This window comes from Panulirus ornatus, chromosome 14 (assembly GCF_036320965.1).
Source record: "Panulirus ornatus isolate Po-2019 chromosome 14, ASM3632096v1, whole genome shotgun sequence".
In the NCBI taxonomy this organism is placed as follows: domain Eukaryota; kingdom Metazoa; phylum Arthropoda; class Malacostraca; order Decapoda; family Palinuridae; genus Panulirus; species Panulirus ornatus.
In genome coordinates this window covers 3339998-3367285 of record NC_092237.1, presented here as the reverse complement: position 1 = coordinate 3367285, position 27288 = coordinate 3339998, and the positions used below count along the sequence as shown (strand labels likewise).

Below are 27288 nucleotides of genomic sequence, written 5' to 3'. Positions count from 1 at the left end.
CCTCCAGCCATCACCTATATATGAACTCAGTGCGAGAGGGTACGACCCTTGGGCATGATGGTACGACCCTTGAGCGCGACGGTACGATCCTTGAGCGCGACAGTACGATCCTTGAGCGCGACGGTATGACCCTCGGATATGATGACCTGACCAGTTAGGATCAGATCAAATTCTTAGGCCGTCACGCCCAAGGACCGTACTGCAATGTTCAAGGGTCGTATCATCGTGTTCGTGCGTCGTACCGTCGTCCTTAAGGGTCGTATCGTCGTGGTCAAGGGTCGTACAGTTCTACTCAAAGCCATTTCATAAAATAAAACTGAACTAATCACAAAGGCTTCACGTACAGAACATTAAGATGCAACAAATGCCTCCATTATGTTTGCTTTTTCTTTAAAGATTTTAATTACATATGATAGTATATCAGTTACAATATAATTGTTAGAGTGGTACCGAGCCATACTAATTTCAGTATGTTTGACATTGAAGTACCAATTACCTGTGTTCACTACGAACTCATTTCATCATGTTCTTCAAGTTGAAGAACGAGTCACCTGTGTTCAATATGAACTAATTCCAGGATGTTCCCCATGTTGAAGAACGAGTCATCTGTGTTCAACGAGAACTAATTCCACGATGTTCTCCATGTTCAAGAACGAGACACGTGTTCAATGTGAACTAATTCCAGTATAAACTCCACGTTGAAGAACGGATCACATATGCTAAATAATATGCTGGAAGTGTAAGGTTAACTCCTGGGGTTGGCCGTACACAGTGAATGACAACGTCTGGAGGGAGAGAGGCAGAGGAACAGAAGTGTGGTGCTGGAATACAGCCGGCCATCTTTACCAGCGCTTCCTAGCCACGCCAGAGGGGGAAGGAGGGAGATGTGGGGGGGGAGCTGGTTCCAAGAAGCGAGTGGTGGGAGGCTGGTGGTGGTGGGGGCCGCCTAGTGGGTTTTGCAAAACACTGGGAGCAGGGAGACAAGTGGCAAAAACTCTGGAGGGACCGAGGAGAAAAGAGGATCGATAACGCAGGTTTGGATGGATAAGGGAACAACAGAGGAAGCGGAGGATCTATAAGAAACTGGATACAAAAAGAGTATCTGGAGAAACTGAAAGATGGCTGAAGGGAACTGGAACAAAGAGAGTCTGGAGGAAACTGGAACAAAGAGAGTCTGGAGGGAACTGGAACAAAGAGAGTCTGGAGGGAACTGGAAACAGAGTCTGGAAGGAACTGGGAACATAAGAGTCTAGAAGGAATTGGAAACACGAGAGTCTGGAGGGAACTAGAAATAATGAGAGTCTGAAGGGACTGGAAACGAAGAGAGAATCTGGAGAAACTGGAAACAGGAGCCTGATGGAAAGAAAAACAAAGAGAAAGTCTGGAGGAACTGGGAACAAAGACAGAGTCTGGAAGGAACTGGGAACAAAGACGCAGTGTAGAAGGAAATGGGAACAACGAGAGAGCCTGGGGAACTGGAAACAAAGAGAATCTGGAGGAACTAGGAACAAAGGCAGAGTCTGGAAGTAACTGGAAGCAAACAATCTGAAGAAACTAAAAACAAATAGTCTGGAAGGAATTGAATATATATATATATATATATATATATATATATATATATATATATATATATATATATATATATATATATATATATATATATAAATATAAATATAAATATAAATAAAAAATATAAATAAATATATATATATATATATATATATATATATATATATATATATATATATATATATATATATATATAGAGAGAGAGAGAGAGAGAGAGAGAGAGAGAGAGAGAGAGAGTCAGCAAGGAACTGGAAACAGAGGTAAGAGGAACCGGAAACAAAGAGAGATTCTGAAAGGAACTGGAGGGAACAAAACAAAGAGTCTGGAAGGAATTGGAAACAGAAAGTCAGGAAGAAACTAGAAACAAAGAAAGCCTGGTGGAAACTGGAAACAGAGAAAGTCAGGAAGGAACTAGGAACAAAGAAAGAATCTGGAAGGAAATGGAAACAAATAAAGTGTCTGAAGGGAACTGGAAACAGTGAAAGAGTCTGGAAGGAACTGGTGACAAAGAAAGAGTCTGAGAGAAACTAAAAAAAGGACAAGTTGGAAGGAATGATTAGAGTTTGGAAGGAAATGGAAGTAAGGTAAGTCTGGGAGGTGGTCAATACAGAGATAGGAGCTAGAGAATACTGGAATCAAGAAAGATCTGGATGGAAGTAAACACAAAGATAGACTTTAGACGGAATTGAAAGCAAAAGGGAGCGGGGAGGGGGGGTGTCTGGAAGTGAGAGCATACAATGAGAAAGTCTGGAGGAAATTGAAAGCATGAAAAGCCTGGAACAAAAGGAGGCTGAATCAAGATGATATTCAGAGAGGTCTGGCGGGAAGCATGGATGGACTAAGAAAGGAACCAAGATGGGGGTCTAGGAAACTGAGACAGGGATGGAGTATTGAAGGAAGGAACCAGGATGACGTCTAGAAGGGACTGGAACACAAATTGTGCTAAGCTTGGAGTCTGGATGAGATGTACCGGAATATGGCAGGGTTTAGGAACAAAGCTACAGACACTCTGGTAGGAACTGGAATCAACCAAAACCACACAAAGAAACGCGACGAAAGAACAAGGTGTGGTGAAAGAGATGGAGAGTGTGCGTAGGTCATCATTAACCCAGCACCATTACCCTGCCAGCCATCGGCTTGATAGAGGCTGTATCTCTCTCTCCCTCCCTAGACCCGATGTCCTCTTCAGCCACTGACCTCACCTCCCTATAGCCAAACAGTCACTCCAACAACCTACCCTCCTGGCCGCTACTGGCCACGAATCAACAACTCTCGTAGAAAGTAGGCCGAGCAGGCGGTACCACTTGATACGAGATGGTGGCGAAGGAGTAAGTGGAGGAGGAGGAGGTCAACATGAGAGCATCCGGGGCAGCCATGATTGTGAAGCGGAAACACATCATCATAAGCTCTCACACTAGACGAGAAAGTCGACTTTTCTTACCTTGTTTCCCACTTTCACTTGGAGATCCTCCCACATTACCCTCACATCAGTCACGAAGAATATGTTTTCTCGATGTAATCAACATAATCTAGGCAGCCGTGTTGGGTGCATTCCTCATTACTCACCAAGTCAGACTAGGCCACTCGATATATATATATATATATATATATATATATATATATATATATATATATATATATATATATATATATATATATATATATATATATATATATATACATATTCTTTAAGTAATCAGTATAATTCATATAACTGCTTACATTCCTAATTACTATAGAATGTCTCCAACAGAGCCACAAAAAGTTACAAAGTTACACTGTCACAGTGCGTGAGAAAAGTCTTGAGGGTTTAACCCCTACTTGGTACAGCTTCTGTGTTTGTTGTATCTATAATCGAAACAGTCACCGCAGGAGCTCTCTCTCTCTCTCTCTCTCTCTCTCTCTCTCTCTCTCTCTCTCCGTGCGACCAACACCACAGGGCAAGTTAGACGTGTTTCAGTATGTCAGTTTATTCGCCGCAATGACTTGTATTCCATTTACGAACTAAGTTACTTCCTTTCAACGTTGTGTGGAGTTTATACGCAAATTTATAAATTCTACAGACACTGGAGAAATTTTGAGTCACCACAGACATAATAAGTAAAGCTATCTTTAAGATAACAAGTCAATACTATCCATCATCTTGATCACAGTAAATCCCTCCTGACCAGAGAGTGAGATTTAAGGATTTACGATGACCGAAACCACGCCACACACCACCACCAGACACGGAAACAAACACAAAAATGATTCCCGCTTCAGTTACAGATCAAAGAGAGACTCTACAAATACATATTTACATAAATACATCCCCGGCCGCCCATCAAATACAGACTCATAAATAAACTACCTTTGACCATAAATACAATACGGGGGTGATTGTCTGCGGTAATCACCACAACAAAACACAATATCCCAGTATTTAAAACTCCCTTTATCTTGCTAATGAGTAAATTGTCACGGCATATTACTCTGGCTTCCATGAACGAGTAGTTCATACGAAAACATAAATGTCGGTATAGGAGGCTATAACACGGCTTATATTGCCGACATGGCGGACGACCCGGGGAGGGGGTGGGGGGTGGGGGGGTGGGGGGTCAATCACAGCAGAGGGACGAACTGCAGGCATGGCGGGCGGGCCGGCACACACCACAAACAAGAATTTCGGAACGTCACGATCAAATGGAATGCGACGTGCACGGTAGGACGGACGACTGAAGCCACAAACAGGCACTGCGGACGCCACGGAACAAGACTGTACGTACGCTCAGGTCGGTCCGTCCACCCCACGGAGGGAATCCCCGGACTCATGATGCAGGGCGCAGGACGACCTGTCGCTTCACACGCACGAAAACCTTAACACTTTCGTCCTCTGCATCGGCCACGGTCATGTTGTGGACCACACGACGAGCGGGGTTCCCCAAGGCGAAACTTAACGTCCGGGATGTTTGCTTCACTGTAGTGACTGATTATAACTCCACCACACGTCCACAACACTAGGCCTCAATAACTCATATATATATATATATATATATATATATATATATATATATATATATATATATATATATATATATATTATCCCTGGGGATAGGGGAGAAAGAATACTCCCCACGTATTCCCTGCGTGTCGTAGAAGGCGACTAAAAGGGAAGGGAGCGGGGGGCTGGAAATCCTCCCCTCTCGTTCTTTTTTTTTTTTTTTTAATTTTCCAAAAGAAGGAACAGAGAAGGGGGCCAGGTGAGGATATTCCCTCAAAGGCCCATCCTCTGTTCTTAACGTTACCTCGCTATCGCGGGAAATGGCGAATAGAAGAAAAAAAAAAAAAAAAAAAAAAAAAAAAAAAAATATATATATATATATATATATATATATATATATATATATATATATATATATATATATATATATATATATATATATAATCCATATAATACAGCAAATAATACATCATCAGCACATTTCATCTGATCCAATGCGTTTAAAAAAATTATATATGACCCACGTACCACACTCAATATTTCCAATAGCTACCCGACCTTATCCTTCTTTCGTAATCAAGTTATCAGCGCTGGTAAGATAACAACATGGTAAGATGTAAAGTAAAGATAAACTCAACTTGCTCGAGTGTATTCTTGCTTTATGGCATAATAAAGCCCGAAGGGAAAGAAGGGGGAGGGAGTGTGTCCCACGCCCGCCCACATCCACTTCCAGGAGGAGAAATGAATATTTCAGGCGTGGGTTCGAGCCCCGGCCAACCTGATGTTTATTAAGAAGGTCAGGGAGGAGCTGGCAACCAGCTGGGAGTGGCCGGCCCAGGTGGGTGATTCACCTCATCAACCCAGCTGTCACAGTTCCGTCATCACGGCTCTTAACAGAGGCATCCGGACGCACCAGCTGCTGTTGCTGCTGAGAGAGAGAGAGAGAGAGAGAGAGAGAGAGAGAGAGAGAGAGAGAGAGAGAGAGAGAGAGAGAGAGAGAGAGAGAGAGAGAGCAAGCACACATCAGGTACCTCCACAACAATGTAAACTTCTTCAAGTTAACCCGGCAACTCTACGGAGCCTCAACCCCTGGTTTCACTACCACCTGCGCCAGCAAGACTTCGTACGTACGACTATCATGCAACACTAAGAACACAAAGACCAAGACATGGAATAACCAAGACAGGCAAACAACAACAACACAGACCACACTGGGTCGTGTCGAGGTTGTCTGTGATAGCAGAGAAATACACAGCTTAATGTGGAGAGTGAACAGCGTCCATCACAAATTCATACTCTCCAAATGTCAGCTATATCCTCAGTCCTCAAGTACTGTGAGCTATACCTTCACATTCAAGTGTTGTCAGCCATCCCGTGATATTCTTCACGTGGTGTCAGCAACAAGGACATTAAAACACCAGCAGATCCTCCCCAGGACGACCTTGTATCTTACGTCATCACCCATTAACCCGGGGGCTACAGCCACTGACCCAGACATTAACGAATGACACTGTTACTGAGAGGAAGGCGGAAGGTCATCCTTGTTGTGTCCTGAGACGAGGGAGAGGTGTGGCCTGGGGCGAGGCTGACCTGTTGGATCGGTCACGTGTGCTGTACTCCGGTGTCTGGCACACATGGCCAGCCAGAGGATGTGAGGATTATATTACAGCCGAGCCTTGCTTGATGTTTCTCCTCCAGGCAGCGAAACAGAGAGAGAGAGAGAGAGAGAGAGAGAGAGAGAGAGAGAGAGAGAGAGAGAGAGAGTGGGGGTGGGGGAGGAGATAGTGGGTGACGAAGAAAACACACAAACACACACGCACGCACGGTCGAACACAAGGACCCATCTGCAGTCGGATCCAGTGAGTGACCCAGTTCTCTCTCTCTCTCCTCCTCCTCCCTCTCTTTGACCTCACGCTCCCCCACTCCCTCTCTCTCTCTCTGTTCTCTCTCTCTCTCTCTTCATACCATCTCCTCCTCTCTTCATATTCCTCTCCTCTCTTCGTCCACCTTCCTCCTCCCCCAAATGCCCTCTCTGAGTGGCCCCCTTTAACGTCGCTCATCTCCCTCGAACTCTGACCTACTTTCAAGTTTTGGTGTCTGGGAACCTGTCTGGGATGGCTGTCTGTGGGGGGGTCAGTATCTGTCTCTCTCCCCCCCGCCTGTCTCCCTGTGAACTCACGGTCTGTGTGGATGTATGTGTCTGCTGAGGCCGAGTATCAGACCAGGTGTCTGTGTTCGTCTAGTTTTCAGGCATCCCCGACAACGGCAGTGTTAAGTGCCAGTCTCTTGACACATTGCCCTGCCCAGCAACACTGATACAACACCCTCCCTCTGTTGCTTCCTAGCATCACGCACACACAAACACACACACACACACGCTAAATCCACCCATGTATATGCACACTGGCCCAGTGGTGACCACGGTAACCCCCACTTACACCCAACTGATCAACAGACACCTCCCTCCCTCCCTTAAGCCCTAAACACGTATGCACGGAAACCACACATCGCCATAAGGACCCCCTGACACCTAGCAGCCACATACATACCCTCGGTCATCTAATCTTCAGGTGTACAGGATACACACAACGAGCGATACAACACCCTGGGGCCTACGAGTGTTGTGATGTCGGTCGCTGGTAATATCCTTTGCTGATGATACCTGTCGCTGGTGTTGTCGGTCGCTAGAGGTATCAGTCGCTAATGGTGCTGGCTGCTGGCGGTATCGGTCGCTGATGGTGTCGGTTGCTGGCGGTATCAGTCGCTGAAGTTACTTCACCAGGAATTCTCGTCTGTTGCCAGAAAAAATTCTATGAATGTATCTATAAATATTAAAAAGGATTCTGTGAAAATTGTTTCCTGTTTGAGAAACAGTATGCAGAAATTTTAATTTACTTCCAGTTTTTCTATATCGTTTGAGAGAAAACTGATGAGAATATCTTACATCGAACTAAAATTTATCTTTCTAAGACTGACACAAAGGACGGGGGATTCAGCTGAAGGGCCACACCACAAATATTTAATTCATGTGAAGAGTATTTTTCACACAAAAAAGTATTCTAAGCTGGTGCTTTACGTAATGCTTGGGAGTTTTGAGGTTTCAAGATTTCGTCTGAAAGCAAGAGAGATTTGGGAATGTCTGAAGTTCAAATCCAAAGGTGATTATTCAGTCTCAAGCAACATTCTACACTTCCCAACCCACCCAGAACACACTTGTCATCTCTCCACAACATCCCAGAATACACACCTCTGGTCCCCAGAACGCCTCCCACCACTCCAAGAAGCCATGAAAGCCTTCAGGTTCTTCGCTCAGATCTGCAACACATTTCCCCATAAAGCAAATGCTTCGGACACGAAACAAACACCTAACTACACCCTAAGTCCTCCCTACACCTTGTGTCTACACCCATACTGAACCAAACGGTCTCCTGGGATGTAAACCCATCACATGGAATGCTGACGACCGCCCTCAACAACCCCCATCACCTCCCCAACACGGCACCAGGTCCTCCCTCATGCTAACTTCCCAAGACCGGAGGTGGGGACCAGTTTACACAAGAGGAGTCAAACTTGGCCAAAGACGACGCTGGTTCAGGTGTCAATGGACGATCCATTTGCATTTGGCCTCTGGTGTCAATTGGCCATCAATTTGCACGTGGCCTCCGGTGTCCACTGGCCACCAATTTGCATGTGGCCTCCGGTGTCGATAAATGATTCATTTCCATGTATAATCTAGCCAGCTGGTAATGCCCTTCCTACTTCAGTGAAGTGGCAACTGTCATGCTGGATGAGGATGAGGTTATCAGACTCCATCATCCTCAAGTCTTTCACATAAAACCCCTGCAGGTGTGTGATAATGTTTGGTATCGTAAAATATTCAGCAACTTTTGTTGTTTATCATTATCATCACCTCACGTCCTCCAACAGGGAGCTACTGAGAATTTTCACCATTTCAAAAACACATTTTCATCAATGACCCACTGGAAGACTTTATATATATATATATATATATATATATATATATATATATATATATATATATATATATATATATATATATATATATATATCCCTTCTCTGAGCCCTGTGTTAATGATATATATTTTTTTCTACAAAATCAAATTAAACCGCGCTCCTATTCATTCAACACCACTCCAATACCATTTAACAGCACTCCAGTAACATTCAACACCAGCCATCCAACACCACTCCGATACCATCCAACACCATTCAACACCACATCAGTACCACTCAACACCACATCAATACCATCCAACACCACATCAATACCATTCAACACCACATCAATACCATTCAACACCACACCAATACCATTCAACACCACATCAGTACCATTCAACACCACATCAATACTATCCAACACCAGTCAATACCAACCAATACCACATCAATACCATTCAACACCACATCAATACCATCCAACACCAGTCAATACCATCCAACATCACATCAATACCATTCAACACCACATCAATACCATTCAACACCACATCAATACCATCCAACACCAGTCAATACCATCCAACATCACATCAATACCATTCAACACCACATCAATTCCATTCACCACCAGTCAATACTATTACAACAGTACACCTTTCACTGACCTCAGCATCATGATCATGTCACAATCCGACTGACTGACTGGCCTCTTGCCCTAGTACCCTTCTACCTCAATCCCTTCCTGAGTTATCTGATAAGTTGATCACAGGTGATAAGAGGCAGAGTGAGACTGGTTTCTGCTAATAGGGACCTCTGTCCTGGAGGTCCCTCGTTATGAGGCCAGTGTGAGGGCCTCATCTTGGCCATCTCATCAACATGATTGCTTATCTTCCCGTCAACACGAGGCCCCCCCCCCCACCCCCCTCTCCCCAACAACATTTACAAGCTCACTACCACCACCATCTTCATCATTATCAACCCTGCAGCCTCAATGACATGATGATCATTATCATCATTATCAAGATACCAGAATCATCGTCATCAACATCAGTATCAAGGCTGCACCGTCACTCGTCCTCGCCCAGCACGTCTCCTGCAGCTGCTGGTGACGTCAAAGCTTCAACAAGCCTTTGAAGTTCCTCCGGCAAACGTATTCTTCCTTGATTATTGTCTCACTCCTTCAGGAGCGGCGATGATCCTCCTCCTGCAGGAGGAGTTGTGCAGGGGGCCTGTGGTTGTTGTTACAACTGGTAGTGAGCAGGTCTGTCCAGGATGTACTGGGGTCACACAACGATGGTGGTACTTGTCGTCCAGGTGGTTACATACACACGTATGTAGGAAGGGTGGTAGTGGTGGCGATGGTGGTGGAGGAGTGTTGGTGGTGGTGGTGGCTGCTGGAGCTGGGGGTTAGGGTTGAGGAGGGAGGGAGGCAGGTAAAGCACATTAGCCTGCTGGGGCTTCACCAGACGCGTCCCTCGTCTGCTGATGCCGACCTCCTCCTACCAGGGCTCCGCCTGACCTGTTCATCCTCACGCCTTCTAAGGTTACCCTGGGTCACTACGGGTCACAGGATCAACCTGGGTCAGTGCAATCCAATTGGATCAACCGGCGTCACCTTTAGTCTACCTGCATCAAATGGGGTCGTCCCACCTACCAGCGGGAACTGTATTCTTAGCAATATGTTCCTAGGAAGACAATTTTCATATAATTACCATATCATTCAGACTCACCTGTCCATCTTGAACATCCGTTCATTACTGTTTCTCCTTCGTACGTTCACCATTGTGACACACACAGTAAACACGGCATGCAAATAACTCGCAACTCAAACATGTTTCTGTAACGCTACGGCTCTCCAATACGAGGGAAAAAATTGTGACGTTTGCCAGCTCAGCTCGGCTCAGACACTTAAGCTACACATCCACCAGATCCACAACTCTTACAACAGGTCAAGCAACTTACCTGCACCTCTACCAAGTGAAGACACTAGACTGCACCCAGAAGGCGTCTTGTACTGTACCTGGAAGTGATAAAAGTTAACAGTTAGGGGAAAAAATGACGTGGGCTTAGTTATGACGTAATTACATCAGCTGATGCAAATTATCGGGGAATTAGCTGGGGTAGTGAGTTACTTCCCCTTAGCTCGGCGATACGACCCTTGAGCACCACGGTACGACCCTTATGCACGACGGTACGACCCTTGAGCAAGACGGTACGACCCTTGAGCACGACGGTATGGCCCTTGAGCACGACGGTACGACCCTTGAGCACAACGTCCTGGCCTCTTTTCCAGACCCTTAGGCCTAGGTGTGGCTCGGTCTTGCCCTAATATTATCTAAAGATAGAGCACTGTGACCCTGGTCTGCCTCGGTGTGACCTTACCATGACTGTTGTCACCTAACTCGACCTACCCTTCCTTGGCCAGGTTTAGTGCCTGGCTCACTACCCCATCTCATAATGGGTCACTACGAACACCTACACAGTGCGGGGACACGGGGCGCCTTCCGCTAACGAGGGCTGTGGTGCACACAGTCTGTGGCGAACACAAACAACGTCAAAGTGCACGCTAAATGCTGACCATCAAAACTTCCTGCGTATAGAAACCTAGCGTACACACATACACCACACCATGTCACCCTCAGAGCTTCCAGCGTCCATAAGTTAACAGATACACGAGTTCTACCCACCAAGCTACCGGGGCGACAAGATCGCCAACAGAGGCACACATGTCTTTCGTTAAATTCAAGATCGCATATAAAAGAAGAAAAAACAAAAAACCCTAGGCTGTCATACCCAACTTTTCCAGACATCTTGAAAACTTCTCAGCCAGCTCAGCCCAGACATCAGCTGTCTCCCTGAGGAATGACACCCGAAAAAAAGCCACTTACATCACCAGAGAAACGCCATTATAACTTTTGAGAGGCTCTCTCTGTCTGCTTTTGAGTTATGGACGAATACTCGAGTTCCAGCAGTATTTCTCCCACGTTGAAAAAAAAAATCAAATTCATTTAGACATAAGGTTTTGTTCCTTCTTTTTTCTAATATATATATGTGTATATATATATATATATATATATATATATATATATATATATATATATATATATATATATATATATATACATATATATATATCAATTATTTCTACGTAGACATCAATATGAACCAATTCCTTGCCCTCCGTCAGCCACGGCCGGATCTACTGTCTCATAGACACACCAGTGAGGTTTGATCTCATGACGAAAGTCTGTTTAGCGACCCCCTCCCTCAAACTCCCCCTCTCAAACTATTGAACCACGACCACCTTTTGGTCAGCCCCCTGCTACGACCCCTTGAAAAAGTCGATACGACCCCTGAGCACAACGGTACGACCCTTGAGCACGACAGTCGGACCAATGAACACGACGGTACGACCAATGAGGGTGACGGTGTGATCCTTGAGTTGCACTGCGTGATAATTACGCCATCCGACCTGGGAAGGGGGAATGGTACCTGCACCGTCGACAAAGGAGCGTATACCACTCACCGTAAGCCGTCAAGAACACAGTAATTTGCCGCAAGTAAACACAAGCGCGGGAGGCCCGCCTGTCTGGGGCCCAGACACCACTGAAGATTTGAAATCCCAGGAGTCATTTGCCCGATTGGCCAAGCGTGAGTAATTGACCCGCAACTCGACCAATCAGGAAACCCCTGACAAATACCTGCGGGGGCGTCAACCTGATCCAACCCGGAAGCTTTTGATAAGAGCTCTAGACGTGTGCATGAACCAATCAGGAAGCTGTTCACATCAATACACTTCGGGCTCAACCAATCAGATCAGAGAATACTGTATTCACCAGGTCACGCTAGCCATAACAGCAGATTCTTTAGTTCTCCATAAAGTATTCCCCGCCAAATATTCCGTCATTATGTAAATCATTAACAGTGAAGCAAAATATATCAGCCAACATCAAGATCCATATCCAGTGAAGAGCTGGACATCAGAAAGATAATGAAGGGATGTAAAAACAATCGACAAAGCTCAAAAAACTGAATGGGTTTGTCCCGAGCCATGTGGCGTACAGACACACGGGGCGGCAACCTGCGCCCTGGACAGCTCTTCTGCATATAACATGCAGGCGACTTGGGAGGAGGAGGAGAAGTGGGGGTCACCTGGCCAGGGGTGTGGGTGCTGTGACGGCTGGTGAGACAATTCAAGAGAATGAAGTCCCCAGGAACTGGCTACTCTCTCAGCCGACATTTAATAACCATCACAGGCAGGGAGGTATGATGACGACGACTCTGGGTCACGACACACGACCCCCTTGAGCACCACGGTACGACCCTTGTTAACGGTTACGTCAGAGACCTGCGAATCATAGGCTGAGATCGTATCGTCGTGCTGTAAGGTCGTAACGTGCTTAAAAGGTTCGTGCCGTCGTGCTCAAGGTTCGTACCGTCGTGCTCAAGGTTCGTACCGTCGTGCTCAAGGTTCGTGCCGTCGTGCTCAAGGTTCGTGCCGTCGTGCTCAAGGTTCGTGCCGTCGTGCTCAAGGTTCGTACCGTCGTGCTCAAGGTTCGTGCCGTCGTGCTCAAGGTTCGTGCCGTCGTGCTCAAGGGTTGTACCATCGTGCTCAAGGTCCTTACAGTCGTACTCAAAGGTTGTAACATCGTCCCCAAGGTCCGTACCGTCGTGCTCAAGGGTCGTACCGTCGTACTCATGGTTAGAGCCAGGGCTGCCAGGAGCTTGGCACTTTACCTTCCAAAAATAAAAGCATTAAAAACCTTCCCGCTTTATGTTTATCTAACATGGGGGTTATAAGGAGCCTCTTATTCTCCTGTAATTCAAAAGAAGGCTCTACACTGCTTCGTAATTAAGGCCATTCTCAAAATAATGGCTAGGCATTTTACAGGAATTTATAAAACGTGAATGAAAAGTTCTCATACTGAAGTATGATCTGAAGAATATATGTTCTGATGAACAACATAACATGAATTGTAGGTAAAAAAAAAATTAATTTGCTGGAAATAAGTCTAACTCACTCGAGGTTTTTGTTGGAAGTAAGTCTATGAGAGGTTAATCAATCCCAATTATGTTGGAGATAAATATGTTTTAAGTAAACTATTCCTGCTTTCCTTGGAAGTAAGTTAAGAGTGATTTTGTTGAAGATAGGTTTATTGTAGGCGTCACGAATTTTGTTGGAGATGTATTTATTTCAGCAAATGTTAGTGTGCGCGTGTGCATGCATGCGCACATGAGCATGAGCAGGTGTCTGGCCATGCGTGAGCGTGCATGGACTCCCGTGTCATGAAGTAGGTGCACCAATACCCTGCCAACAGTCGCCAACCTCCCCAGACCTGGCCTGCCAACCATTACAAAAACTCTGACAACAGAGAGACTCTCCCGTGGCTGCGGTGTTGGAATGCATGTTTCTAAGGTCCAGTAACAGCAGCAGTAACAGCAGCAGCAGCAGCAGCAGCAGACGACCATGATCAATACACGACTCTGTACATCATGCCACACCCGTTGTACACAACACACACGTACTTCCTTGTACACTCTGTATATTGAACCGGTGGACTATTTTTATCCCCATGTAAACCTTTATCGAGTTAGTGCAAACTCCATGATCCGGTTTACCTAATCCTTTCCTAAACCGATGGTCTTTACTATGAATCAAGAGCTGTCAAAACTGGTTTACCAGCGTAAACTGACCTAGTCCACACTCTGACAACTATATGTAAACATGGGTGTAAATCGCCAACAGAACACTGCTGTTAGATTTATGGTTTACATCTATTATTCTGCGATGTAAACTATGTTACAAAGTCGTAATGATCGTCTGCATACGTCCATTTTCCTTGTAAACTCACAAGGTTTACCAATGTTATCATGAAATTGTACTTTTATATTTTACTCGTAAACATTTCTACTGGCAATTAACATCAACCACAGAAAGTTATGAACGTAAACTGTTGCCTCTCCAACATACTACACTGAGATATACTCTACTGTCAACTGTACACTCAGGCTGTAAACTGCTGGTATATCAAACCACTGTAAACCATATTCCCGCCTTTCATCTCGTTCACAAAGAAAACGTAGGGCAAAGCCACAGCAAACCTGGCATCCAGTCAGCCCTTCAAAACAATGAACTCTCCCTCCCCCCCAACACACACACACACACACACACACACACTGGTCGACGCTGTGGGCGATAGGATCAGAGGATTTTCGCCTGCTCGATCCAACACGGTCGATCGTAAATAACAAACACCTCCTGGATGTGAACGAGGCGATCAGCTGATCAGTGTAAACAAACCGGGTTCATTCATGCCCCACTACACGACTCGTTAATCTCACCGGGTGGTAAGAATGCTTCTTGACTGTGCTCCTTATAGCGTCTTAAATGACAAGATATCAAGAAATGAACCCAACTACTCACATTTCTAACCCAGTAAACTTATAGCAGCCTATAATCTATATCTATTTTTCGTCCATATTCTATACTGTCACGAGTTCATTTAGGACACTGATATGGGACCATGATATCAAAATACAAAGAAAAAATATATTCTGAAATTATTAGACACGGCAAGGGAGTGGTTGGCTCTCTCGTCCGCACACCAGCGATAAAATCAGACGATTTCAGGCACACTCCTGTCAACCCTTCCCTCACGGCACGAGGGGCCCCTGTCTCATTTACGATAGACCACGTGTCTCACTTGTGATAGACAGTTTGTGTCACGATATACCACATATGTCAAACGCGATATACCACGCGCCACTTACAACTGAACAGGTGTTTCAATATAAATAGAACATGTGTCACTAACAGAACATTTTCGTAACAAACAACAGACCATATGTCACTAACAACACACCATTTTTGTAACAAACAACAGACCATATATCACTAACAACAGACCATTTTTGTAACTAACAACAGACCATATATCACTAAAAACAGACCATTTCTGGCACAACAGACCATTTCTGTTACTAACAACAGATTGTGTGTCACTTCAGACATACCACATGTATGACAACGGACCATGTGGCGCGACAGACCCACCTGTCAGCCGTTACGACGCAGCTACTGGTTAACGGACGCCCACGCTCGCTACGACCAATCAATGAGCTTCGTTGTTTTTCGTTAATGAGACAATGACGTCATGGCTGCCAAGAGTGAGTGCTATACATGTTTTGGATCGTATTATGTTTACTGTCTTGAATGTTCAGGTCAACCTCTCATGAACTACAGCATTTGGGATGACTTACACCGACTGTCATATTTAGGTTAACCACTGTTAAACTATAACGTTAGGATGACCCTCGTTGACCTGTAATGTTCAGGTATACCTCTGTTGACCTGTATTGTTGAGTAGGATGATCCCTGTTGACCATTAATGATTAGCTGACCAGTGTTTAAGCAGCTCTCCATTCATCTGTAATGTTCACGTTACTACTCTGTGGCTTATTTGATCTTTAGACGGTCGCTAAGTTAAGTTTCACGTTCAGTAAACATTCAGAACGTGTTTTTTCTATTTCAGACATTCATGCGAGAGCATTATAAAACATTCCGGCCACGAGAGAGAGAGAGAGAGAGAGAGAGAGAGAGAGAGAGAGAGAGAGAGAGAGAGAGAGAGAGAGAGAGAGAGAGAGAGAGAGGGAGAGAGAGAGACTCTCCCCTTTAACCTAGTGGCCAACAGCAAGAGGATAACAATATCCGGGGCTGTTGCTAACCCCTTCCCTCACAAACATTTCAACTTTTCCCTCCTGATGTTTCAACTAAACAAAACACCAATTCCCCAGCAACAACTGACAGCTCATCTCCATCATAAACAGCTACTCCTACTGCAACGGTAAAACATTATACATTTTTATATTCCAGACAGTTTAATTACCCATATGTCCCATGGTATGACATCAATGCCGCAATTACAACATTCATTCTACTGTTAAAAATAAACTTGGGGTCCGTCCAGTACGCTGTTCAAACTGGATTAAAAATATTTACGTTTGTTTGGGTCCACCCAGTACAGTTTTTACTAGAATAAAAACAATTCCCTTTGAATAGGTCTAACCAGTACACTGTTTGTCCTATGATAAAAGCTGCTTTGTTTTAGTTTGACGCTCTTTTATTTACGCGCGCGCTCGCGTCCTCAAACTGACCAATCAGGAGGAAGGAAATTCTCTAGCGTCACCAGCCTTAGCCTGGTCAGCAGGCAGACATCAACGTAATACAATTAGGTTTTTATTGGAGTAATGACAAAACCCGCGTCGACAAAATTAGGCCAATAATCCGGCCAAATCCCGAGCCTGATCCCCAGTATAAGAAGAGGATCGTGGAGATGAGGCGGCCAGATAGTGGCCAGCGAGATGGGGGTCTAAAAACACGTATCCTAGTGGGGGAAGACGAGGAGCAGCGGATGCGAGAAGTGAGGGGGAGAGTGGATGGCCCGACCTTTCTGAGTGCCCCCCTACCCCGCTGTTGCTATGCCTTCCTCTAGGTAATTACCTCACTGTGTCGAAGGGGAAGGAGTTCTACACCATTGGGACCTCCCCAGCCTCTTGAACTTTCCCTACTACTATATCTATAAAACTTGCGTGTAGTCAGCATTCACAGTTTCCTCACTTACCTTATTCCTCTCATCCACTATGACACTATAAAAGTTCTTTACATCCTTTCTAATAAGTAACTTGCTTAGTTTATTTTCTGACCCTATGTTCACTTTATCTTCCCATCTTTAGAACAGCTGTTCATTGCCCACTCTGTCACATTAGTTTAGGAATATGAGGGCTACGATTAAGTCACTCCTTGCTCCTCTCTATTCGATGGAAAGCAAATACACTGCCTCCACAGTCTCACTTTAACTCGGCTCTTTTAGTGCTACCACCATATTTGATGTCCTCCTGGAGACTTTCTCTACTATTTCTTAATGTTTCTTTTGATGCGATGACCAAACATGAGAAGCACATTCTGGTGTGTCTGTGAGGAGGCTTGATGGAATAATAGAATTTTGGAACACAAAGTGGAGGAGAGAGTCCATTTTTCCAGCAAACGGGAAGCGAGTGAGGAGGGCTAACAAGGGAATGTGGGAAGGAAGTGGCCATGATAAATGTTAATGTGAAGATGGTCTTTTTTACCAGGAGGCGGACGGTGTTAATCTTGAGACGACGACACCTTCGTGCTTCAGGAACGAGTGTGGCAGAGGAGCCACAAGGGAACAGACTTTACGCTTTACTGAGCAACTTGATTACATTTAAATATTCAGATATGGCCACCACGACCAAGTGTCTAGCTTTCAGCACGACCAATGACGACTACAAGTTGAGCTTCAAGCACGACCAATGACGACCAGAAATTGGTCCTCCAGCACGACCAATGACGACCAGAAATCGGGCTTCCAGCACGACCAGTGCTTATACAAAAAGGCTGTCTCGGGGGAAGTTCCCTAATGACTGCTGGAAGGCGATGGAACTTCCAGCAGATACACTCACAAGGATAGCGATGAATGAAGTGTGAGAAGACGTATCTCCTCCAGTGAATTTTAAACCGTATTACAGACTACTGAGGTTTTCCGATCGATGGAATTGTTTTCACAGCCTGGAACTAACCAGAACGATGGAACACTGTTAACAGGAACGAACCAGTAGGAACACAGTTTCCACAGCCTGGAACGAACCAATATGAAGCTATACGATAAAACATCCAAACTTCAACGATAAATCCACGTCCAATAACGTACAACATTCTTGAACACAACTGAGGCTACAACTTGTCACAACAATCACCCTCACTTTATGTAAAATAAACAATAATAACGGAGAGAATATGCATGAATAACTGCATGTGGGTTAACCTGTCGAGTACTCACTCTCACCATTAAGCAAACTCCATCTCTCTCTCTGTGGTCTTGCTAGCAAGCAGTTGTGACTCAGGTCCCCATCACCACTGCCCGGCTTGCATTTTTTTTACTCAGATTTTCAACTTCCTCATATTTTAATGAAAATCTATGTATAGACATTATTTGATATGCTGATTAAGTATTTTGAGTCAAAAGACTATAAATCCTAAGATTAACCGTTTGATTAACACCTGAACTAATTACATTAATATTTATACGCTAATTACTCGCTTAATTATACAATTTTCTAGATTTTGACAACACATTCTTATTCAGTATACATAAAAGTATCTATGTTGAAATTTTCAAGAAAATCTAAATTTAAAAAAAATCAAGAAAAATCCAAGGCCTTGCATTTTTTTGGCTCAGATTTTCAACTTCCTCAGATTTTAATGAAAATCTGTGTATATGTGTTATTTTATATGCTAATCAAGTATTTTGAGTCAAAAGAATATAATTCGTAATAGTAACCGTTTAATTAACACCTGGACTATTATATTAATATTCATACGGTAATTACTCGACTAATTATACGAATTTTTAGATTTTGACCACAGATTCTTGTTCCGTATACATAAAAGTATCTACACTCAAAATCTCAAGAAAATCTAAATTTTCAAAAAAATCAAGAAAAATCCAAGGCTTATAGCCATTTTTTTTGGCTCAGATTTTCAACTTCCTCAGATTTTAGTGAAAATCTGTGTATAGATATTATTTTATATGCTAATTAAGTATTTGGAGTGAAAAGACTATAATTCGTAATATTAACCGTTTGATTAAATTCTGAACTAATTATATTGATATTCATATGCTAATTACTCGCTTAATTATACGAATTTCTAGATTTTGACCACAGATTCTTATTCAGTATACATAAAAGTATCTATGTCGAAATTTTCAAGAAAATCTAAATTTTCAAAAAATCAAGAAAAATCCAAGGCATTTTTTTTTGCTCAGATTTTCAACTTCCTCAGATTTTAATGAAAATCTGTGTATACATGTTATTTTATATGGTTATTAAGTATTTTGAGTCAAAAGACTATAATTCGTAATATTAACCAATTAATTAACACCTGGACTAATTATACTAATATACATACGCTAATTACTCGACTAATTCTAGGTATTTTTTAATGTTGTCCACAGATTCTTATTCAGCATACATAAAAGTATCTATGCTCAAAATTTCAAGAAAATCTAAATTTTCAAAAAAATCAAGAAAAATCCAAGGCTATAGCCTTGCATTTTTTTGGCTCAGATTTTCAACTTCCTCAGATTTTAATGAAAATCTGTGTATACATGTTATTTTATATGCTGATTAAGTATTTGGAGTCAAAAGACTATAATTCGTAATATTAAACGTTTAATTAAATTCTGAACTAATAGTAATATTCATATGCTAATTACTCGCTTAATTATACGAATTTCTAGATTTTGACCACAGATTCTTATTCAGTATACATAAAAGTATCTATGTTGAAATTTTCAAGAAAATCTAAATTTTCAAAAAAATCAAGAAAAATCCAAGGCTATAGCCTTGCATTTTTTTGGCTCAGATTTTCAACTTCCTCAGATTTTAATGAAAATCTGTGTATAGATATTATTTTATATGGTTATTAAGTATTTTGAGTCAAAAGACTATAATTCGTAATATTAACCAATTAATTAACACCTGGACTAATTATACTAATATACATACGCTAATTACTCGACTAATTCTAGGAATTTTTGAATGTTGTCCACAGATTCTTATTCAGCATACATAAAAGTATCTATGCTCAAAATTTCAAGAAAATCTAAATTTTCAAAAAAATCAAGAAAAATCCAAGGCTATAGCCTTGCATTTTTTTGGCTCAGATTTTCAACTTCCTCAGATTTTAATGAAAATCTGTGTATACATGTTATTTTATATGCTGATTAAGTATTTGGAGTCAAAAGACTATAATTCGTAATATTAACCGTTTAATTAAATTCTGAACTAATTATATCAATATTCATATGCTAATTACTCGCTTAATTATACGAATTTCTAGATTTTGACCACAGATTCTTATTCAGTATACATAAAAGTATCTATGTTGAAATTTTCAAGAAAATCTAAATTTTCAAAAAAATCAAGAAAAATCCAAGGCTATAGCCTTGCATTTTTTTGGCTCAGATTTTCAACTTCCTCAGATTTTAATGAAAATCTGTGTATACATGTTATTTTATATGCTGATTAAGTATTTGGAGTCAAAAGACTATAATTCGTAATATTAACCGTTTAATTAAATTCTGAACTAATTATAGTAATATTCATATGCTAATTACTCGCTTAATTATACGAATTTCTAGATTTTGACCACAGATTCTTATTCAGTATACATAAAAGTATCTATGTTGAAATTTTCAAGAAAATCTAAATTTTCAAAAAAATCAAGAAAAATCCAAGGCTATAGCCTTGCATTTTTTTGGCTCAGATTTTCAACTTCCTCAGATTTTAATGAAAATCTGTGTATACATGTTATTTTATATGGTTATTAAGTATTTTGAGTCAAAAGACTATAATTCGTAATATTAACCAATTAATTAACACCTGGACTAATTATACTAATATACATACGCTAATTACTCGACTAATTCTAGGAATTTTTGAATGTTGTCCACAGATTCTTATTCAGCATACATAAAAGTATCTATGCTCAAAATTTCAAGAAAATCTAAATTTTCAAAAAAATCAAGAAAAATCCAAGGCTATAGCCTTGCATTTTTTTGGCTCAGATTTTCAACTTCCTCAGATTTTAATGAAAATCTGTGTATACATGTTATTTTATATGCTGATTAAGTATTTGGAGTCAAAAGACTATAATTCGTAATATTAACCGTTTAATTAAATTCTGAACTATTAGTAATATTCATATGCTAATTACTCGCTTAATTATACGAATTTCTAGATTTTGACCACAGATTCTTATTCAGTATACATAAAAGTATCTATGTTGAAATTTTCAAGAAAATCTAAATTTTCAAAAAAATCAAGAAAAATCCAAGGCTATAGCCTTGCATTTTTTTGGCTCAGATTTTCAACTTCCTCAGATTTTAATGAAAATCTGTGTATAGATATTATTTTATATGGTTATTAAGTATTTTGAGTCAAAAGACTATAATTCGTAATATTAACCAATTAATTAACACCTGGACTAATTATACTAATATACATACGCTAATTACTCGACTAATTCTAGGGATTTTTGAATGTTGTCCACAGATTCTTATTCAGCATACATAAAAGTATCTATGCTCAAAATTTCAAGAAAATCTAAATTTTCAAAAAAATCAAGAAAAATCCAAGGCTATAGCCTTGCATTTTTTTGGCTCAGATTTTCAACTTCCTCAGATTTTAATGAAAATCTGTGTATACATGTTATTTTATATGGTGATTAAGTATTTGAGTCAAAAGACTATAATTCGTAATATTAACCGATTAATTAACTCCTGACTAATTATACTAATATTCATATCGCTAATTACTCGACTAATTCTACGAATTTCTAGATTTTGTCCACAGATTCTTATTCAGCATACATAAAAGTATCTATGCTCAAAATTTCAAGAAAATCTAAATTTTCAAAAAAATCAAGAAAAATCCAAGGCTATAGCCTTGCATTTTTTTGGCTCAGATTTTCAACTTCCTCAGATTTTAATGAAAATCTGTGTATACATGTTATTTTATATGGTTATTAAGTATTTTGAGTCAAAAGACTATAATGCGTAATATTAACCAATTAATTAACACCTGGACTAATTATACTAATATACATACGCTAATTACTCGACTAATTCTAGGGATTTTTGAATGTTGTCCACAGATTCTTATTCAGCATACATAAAAGTATCTATGCTCAAAATTTCAAGAAAATCTAAATTTTCAAAATAATCAAGAAAAATCCAAGGCTATAGCCTTGCATTTTTTTGGCTCAGATTTTCAACTTCCTCAGATCTTAATGAAAATCTGTGTATACATGTTATTTTATATGCTGATTAAGTATTTTGAGTCAAAAGACTATAATTCGTAAAATTAACCGTTTAATTAAATTCTGAACTAATTATATCAATATTCATATGCTAATTACTCGCTTAATTATACGAATTTCTAGATTTTGACCAAAGATTCTTATTCAGTATGCATAAAAGTATCTATGTTGAAATTTTCAAGAAAATCTAAATTTTCAAAATAATCAAGAAAAATCCAAGGCTATAGCCTTGCATTTTTTTGGCTCAGATTTTCAACTTCCTCAGATTTTAATGAAAATCTGTGTATACATGTTATTTTATATGGTTATTAAGTTTTTGAGTCAAAAGACTATAATTCGTAATATTAACCAATTAACACCTGGGCTAATTATACTAATATACATACGCTAATTACTCGACTAATTCTAGGAATTTTTGAATGTTGTCCACGGATTCTTATTCAGCATACATAAAAGTATCTATGCTCAAAATTTCAGGAAAATCTAAATTTTCAAAAAAATCAAGAAAAATCCAAGGCTATAGCCTTGCATTTTTTTGGCTCAGATTTTCAACTTCCTCAGATTTTAATGAAAATCTGTGTATACATGTTATTTTATATGGTTATTAAGTATTTTGAGTCAAAAGACTATAATTCGTAATATTAACCAATTAATTAACACCTGGACTAATTATACTAATATTCATACGCTAATTACTCGACTAATTCTAGGAATTTTCATATGTTGTCCACATATTCTTATTCAGCATACATAAAAGTATCTATTCTCAAAATTTCAAGAAAATCTAAATTTTCAAAATAATCAAGAAAAATCCAAGGCTATAGCCTAGCATTTTTTTTGGCTCAGATTTTCATCTTCCTCAGATTTTAATGAAAATCTGTGTGTACATGTTATTTTATATGTTGATTAAGTCTTTGGAGTCAAAAGACTTTTAATTCGTAAAATTAACCGTTTAATTAAATTCTGAACTAATTATAGTAATATTCATATGCTAATTACTCGCTTAATTATACGAATTTCTAGATTTTGACCACAGATTCTTATTCAGTATACATAAAAGTATCTATGTTGAAATTTTCAAGAAAATCTAAATTTTCAAAAAAATCAAGAAAATTCCAAGGCCTATAGCCTTGCATTTTTTTGACTCGGATTTTCAACTTCCTCAGATTTTAATGAAAATCTGTATATACATGTTATTTTATATGGTTATTAAGTATTTTGAGTCAAAAGACTATAATTCGTAATATTAATCAATTAATTAACACCTGGACTAATTATACTAATATACATACGCTAATTACTCGACTAATTCTAGGGATTTTTGAATGTTGTCCACAGATTCTTATTCAGCATACATAAAAGTATCTATGCTCAAAATTTCAAGAAAATCTAAATTTTCAAAAAAATCAAGAAAAATCCAAGGCTATAGCCTTGCATTTTTTTGGCTCAGATTTTCAACTTCCTCAGATTTTAATGAAAATCTGTGTATACATGTTATTTTATATGCTGATTAAGTATTTGGAGTCAAAAGACTATAATTCGTAATATTAACCGTTTAATTAAATTCTGAACTAATTATACTAATATTCATATGCTAATTACTCGCTTAATTATACGAATTTCTAGATTTTGACCACAGATTCTTATTCAGCATACATAAAAGTATCTATGCTCAAAATTTCAAGAAAATTTCCTCAGATTTTAATGAAAATCTGTGTATACATGTTATTTTATATGCTGATTAAGTATTTGGAGTCAAAAGACTATAATTCGTAATATTAACCGTTTAATTAAATTCTGAACTAATTATATCAATATTCATATGCTAATTACTCGCTTAATTATACGAATTTCTATATTTTTGACCAAAGATTCTTATTCAGTATGCATAAAAGTATCTATGTTGAAATTTTCAAGAAAATCTAAATTTTCAAAATAATCAAGTTCCTCAGATTTTAATGAAAATCTGTGTATATATGTTATTTTATATGCTGATTAAGTATTTGGAGTCAAAAGACTATAATTCGTAATATTAACCGTTTAATTAAATTCTGAACTAATTATATCAATATTCATATGCTAATTACTCGCTTAATTATACGAATTTCTATATTTTTCACCAAAGATTCTTATTCAGTATGCATAAAAGTATCTATGTTGAAATTTTCAAGAAAATCTAAATTTTCAAAATAATCAAGAAAAATCCAAGGCTATAGCCTTGCATTTTTTTGGCTCAGATTTTCAACTTCCTCAGATTTTAATGAAAATCTGTGTATACATGTTATTTTATATGCTGATTAAGTATTTGGAGTCAAAAGACTATAATTCGTAATATTAACCGTTTAATTAAATTCTGAACTAATTATAGTAATATTCATATGCTAATTACTCGCTTAATTATACGAATTTCTAGATTTTGACCACAGATTCTTATTCAGTATACATAAAAGTATCTATGTTGAAATTTTCAAGAAAATCTAAATTTTCAAAAAAATCAAGAAAAATCCAAGGCTATAGCCTTGCATTTTTTTGGCTCAGATTTTCAACTTCCTCAGATTTTAATGAAAATCTGTGTATACATGTTATTTTATATGCTTATTAAGTATTTTGAGTCAAAAGACTATAATTCGTAATATTAACCGATTAATTAACTCCTGACTAATTATATCAATATTCATACGGTAAATACTCGAATAATTATACGAATTTCTAGATTTTGACCACAGATTCTTATTCAGCATACATAAAAGTATCTATGCTGAAATTTTCAAGAAAATCTAAAATTTTCAAAAAAATCAAGAAAAATCCAAGGCTATAGCCTTGCATTTTTTTTGGCTCAGATTTTCAACTTCCTCAGATTTTAATGAAAATCTGTGTATAGATATTATTTTATATGGTTATTAAGTATTTTGAGTCAAAAGACTATAATTCGTAATATTAACCAATTAATTAACATCTGGACTAATTATACTAATATTCATACGCTAATTACTCGACTAATTCTAGGAATTTTTTAATGTTGTCCACAGATTCTTATTCAGGATACATAAAAGTATCTATGCTCAAAATTTCAAGAAAATTTCCTCAGATTTTAATGAAAATCTGTGTATACATGTTATTTTATATGCTGATTAAGTATTTGGAGTCAAAAGACTATAATTCGTAATATTAACCGTTTAATTAAATTCTGAACTAATTATATCAATATTCATATGCTAATTACTGGCTTAATTATACGAATTTCTATATTTTTGACCAAAGATTCTTATTCAGTATGCATAAAAGTATCTATGTTGAAATTTTCAAGAAAATCTAAATTTTCAAAAAAATCAAGAAAAATCCAAGGCTATAGCCTAGCATTTTTTTGGCTCAGATTTTCAACTTCCTCAGATTTTAATGAAAATCTGTGTGTACATGTTATTTTATATGTTGATTAAGTCTTTGGAGTCAAAAGACTTTAATTCGTAAAATTAACCGTTTAATTAAATTCTGAACTAATTATAGTAATATTCATATGCTAATTACTCGCTTAATTATACGAATTTCTAGATTTTGACCACAGATTCTTATTCAGTATACATAAAAGTATCTATGTTGAAATTTTCAAGAAAATCTAAATTTTCAAAAAAATCAAGAAAATTCCAAGGCTATAGCCTTGCATTTTTTTGACTCAGATTTTCAACTTCCTCAGATTTTAATGAAAATCTGTATATACATGTTATTTTATATGGTTATTAAGTATTTTGAGTCAAAAGACTATAATTCGTAATATTAACCAATTAATTAACACCTGGACTAATTATACTAATATACATACGCTAATTACTCGAATAATTCTAGGAATTTTTGAATGTTGTCCACAGATTCTTATTCAGCATAAATAAAAGTATCTATGCTCAAAATTTCAAGAAAATCTAAATTTTCAAAAAAATCAAGAAAAATCCAAGGCTATAGCCTTGCATTTTTTTGGCTCAGATTTTCAACTTCCTCAGATTTTAATGAAAATCTGTGTATACATGTCATTTTATATGCTGATTAAGTATTTGGAGTCAAAAGACTATAATTGGTAATATTAACCGTTTAATTAAATTCTGAACGAATAGTAATATTCATATGCTAATTACTCACTTAATTATACGAATTTCTAGATTTTGACCACAGATTCTTATTCAGTATACATAAAAGTATCTATGTTGAAATTTTCAAGAAAATCTAAATTTTCAAAAAAAATCAAGAAAAATCCAAGGCTATAGCCTTGCATTTTTTTGCTCAGATTTTCAACTTCCTCAGATTTTAATGAAAATCTGTGTATAGATATTATTTTATATGGTTATTAAGTATTTGGAGTCAAAAGACTATAATTCGTAATATTAACCGTTTAATTAAATTCTGAACTAATCATATTAATATTCATATGCTAATTACTCGCTTAATTAAATGAATTTCTAGATTTTGACCACAGATTCTTATTCATTATACATAAAAGTATCTATGTTGAAATTTTCAAGAAAATCTAAATTTTCAAAAAAATCAAGAAAAATCCAAGGTTAAAGCCTTGCATTTCTTTGCCTCAGATTTTCAACTTCCTCAGATTTTAATGAAAAATCTGTGTATAGATATCATTTTATACGGTGATTAAGTAATTTGAGTCAAAAGACTATAATTCGTAATATTAACCAATTAATCAACACCTGGACTAATTTTACTAATATTCATACGCTAATTACTCGACTAATTCTAGGAATTTTGAGATGTTATCCACAGATTCTTATTCAGCATACATAAAAGTATCTATGCTCAAAATTTCAAGAAAATCTAAATTTTCAAAAAAATCAAGAAAAATCCAAGGCTAGCCTTGCATTTTTTTGGCTCA

The 27288-nt window shown here is 38.7% G+C and overlaps 1 protein-coding gene across 3 annotated transcripts in view; it reads right to left on the bottom strand.

The window, feature by feature from the left end:
• LOC139753168 (uncharacterized) overlaps window positions 1-27288 on the bottom strand; it is a 157320-nt gene that overhangs the window by 97934 nt on the left and 32098 nt on the right. The window contains exon 2 of one of the 3 annotated variants that reach the window (XM_071669347.1): window positions 10475-10532. The exons of 1 other annotated variant lie outside the window; for it this stretch is intronic. The gene's annotated coding sequence lies outside the window, so the exon portion shown is untranslated. Of the gene's footprint in view, window positions 1-7098; window positions 7213-10474; window positions 10533-27288 lie in introns of those variants that run through there. One more of the 3 variants, XM_071669350.1, reaches the window with a different exon arrangement.